We start from the raw sequence: 2,528 nt of genomic DNA, 5'->3' as shown, positions 1-2,528 counted from the left end.
ATGGCGACTTTTAGAAAAAAAATTTAGCAGTTTTGGATTTTTTTAAGGGGTCAAAAAGTAAATAAAACCATATAAATTTGGTATCCCTGGAACCGTACCGAAACACAATATAGGGGACATATCATTTTGGTTGCACAGTGAACGCCATAAAACCAAAGCCCGTAAGAAAGTCGCAGAAATGCATTTTTTCTCCAAATCCACCCCATTCTGAATTTTTTTCCTGCTTCCCAGTACATTCTATAGAATAATTAATGGAGGCATCAGGAAGAAAAATTTGTCCCGCAAAAATTAAGACCTCATATGGCTCTGGGAGCAGAGAAATAAAAAAGTTATGGGGTTTAGAAGGAGGGGAGTCAAAAACGAAAATCAAAAAATGCCATTGGTGGGAAGGGGTTAACCCTTTGTGAATGTGTTTATTTTAGGGCTAAATGAATCTTTGATTGAAAAAAAACAAAATGTTTAAATTTCACCTCCATATTGTTTTAATTTCTGTGACATGCTTAAAGGGTTAAACTTCACATATGCTGTTTTGCATTATTTGAGATGTGCTGTTTTGAAAATGGGGTGATTTATGGGGGGTTCTATTATATAGGCCTTTACAATCTGTCAGAACTGAAGGGGTCCCTAAAAAATTTGTATGGGAAATTCTTATAAATTTGGAAAATCGCTGTTGCACTTGTAAGCTTTATAATGTCCAAAATACATTAAAGGACAATTAAAAGATTATACCAATATAAATCAGAATATGGTAGATATTAATTCATGTATTTGTGTGATATGACTCTCTTGAAAAGCAGAGCATTTCACATTTTGAAAACTGCGATTTTTTCCAATTTTTTTTTTAATATAAAATTATTGATCAATATTTACCACTAACATGAAGTATAATGTGTCACAAGAAAACAATTTCAAAATCACTTGTATAAGTTAAAGCGTCTCAAAGTTATTACCGCATAAAGTGAAACGTCAGATTTGAAAAATGAGGCCTGGTCATTAAGATACTTTTAGGCTTGGTCTTGAAGAGGTTAAGTGTTGCTCCCATGAATGCCCAAGTTCACCTAAGGAACCAGTCAGCCTTCTTATCCAGATAGTCCTTAATTTTTTGTTACCATATACCATGAGAATGAAGCTTCTTCCTCAAAGGGGTATTCACAGGGAGGCTACCAAAAACTCCTCCAGGTCTGAGGCTGAACCAGTGCCTCAATCCCATGTCTTACCTCTTTAATGGTCAACTCTGGACTGTCATTACACCCTACTGAACCAAAAGTACCATGAGAATATGTTCTTTATTAATGAGGTCATTCTGGTCAGTGACACTTACAACACTTCATCATAGAAATACAAGCCGTTAAAAAGAAGCCATCACACCAAATAATTCTACATTATTTATTAGCTGTACAGTAGTACATTCGCATTTGAAAAATCCTACTTTTTTGCCCATCACAATATTTAACAATGAATCAATGTTGGCCTCTTAAAATAGTGAAAATATCACAGGACAGAAAGTTATAAAATTAAGAAAATCCATGAACAAAACAGATTCAGACTTTTCAAAATCTAAACTGATAGCTATTGAAAAGCAGTACATATAGGGAAAATTAAATTACAGGCAAAAGGAGTGGAGTTCCTCCTAACATGATGTATTAGGCATGAATCCTATGTTAAGGTCGCGTATATAAAAATAATGTTCTAAAAGAAATTGGTGTCAAAATGTATACCATAGTGCACTAAACTTATGGTCATGAACAGTATGGAAAAAAAACAAAAACAAAACCAACTACATTTAGCATTTGCTTCAGATCTGAGATTTTATCATCAAAGAACCTTTATGTATATTTAATTTTCCCATGTCAGCCATTAAAATTAATCTGACTACATCTTTCCACAGTTATTTAAACTTCTTGATAGAAAAAGATTAAATGTAAAAAAGTTATTTACAGAATCAAGTGTTGCACAACAAAGCCATAGTCAGGAAAAAGAAAAATCAAAAACATTTAAGCATGCTATATATATATATATTTATATATATTTATAATACGAATGATGGACATCCATGTTTTGCAATCAGCTGTACTTCTGAGGACTTGTAATAGGCCTTGCCATTTTTTTTTTGATGTGTAACATAACAATTTATGCAGAAGTAATAGCTGATATTTTAGCCAGTCCGTTTGCCTTTGACATTTTTCTTTTTACATATTCTTATTACCATTTAAAAATTGAAAGGATCTGCTAAAAGAATAAGCTATTCAGTTGTTAAGTTGAAATATACCCTTACTTGAGATCTCAATGCCAAAACATAAAAATAAGCAACTATGAAAATAGTCACTTTCCTTTAATGAAATCTCTAAAATGTCACCAACACTACATACAGCTTCCAAGAGTCCATGATTTCACTTTTCCAGACACTGAAGACCAAATCCTTCGCCAGCCAATGTGCATTACCACTTTTCCCCTTACGGGTTCAGTAAAAGTCCTTAAAATTTACTGAAATCAAAATTAACAAAAAAGGAAAAAAATAAAAATCCCAT

The 2,528-nt window shown here is 32.7% G+C and overlaps 1 protein-coding gene across 5 annotated transcripts in view; it reads right to left on the bottom strand.

The window, feature by feature from the left end:
* Nucleotides 1–1,372: 1,372 nt before the first annotated feature.
* CTCF (CCCTC-binding factor) overlaps nt 1,373–2,528 on the bottom strand; it is a 31,269-nt gene continuing 30,113 nt past the window's right edge. For all 5 annotated transcript variants that reach the window (XM_075281787.1, XM_075281786.1, XM_075281790.1 and 2 more), the window contains exon 11: nt 1,373–2,528. This exon is cut by the window's right edge and continues 258 nt beyond it. The gene's annotated coding sequence lies outside the window, so the exon portion shown is untranslated.

The sequence above is a fragment of the Leptodactylus fuscus genome, chromosome 7 (assembly GCF_031893055.1).
Source record: "Leptodactylus fuscus isolate aLepFus1 chromosome 7, aLepFus1.hap2, whole genome shotgun sequence".
Taxonomy (NCBI): Eukaryota; Metazoa; Chordata; class Amphibia; order Anura; family Leptodactylidae; genus Leptodactylus; species Leptodactylus fuscus.
Note: the sequence above shows the minus strand (reverse complement) of the source record. Positions and strands in the feature narration are given on the sequence as shown.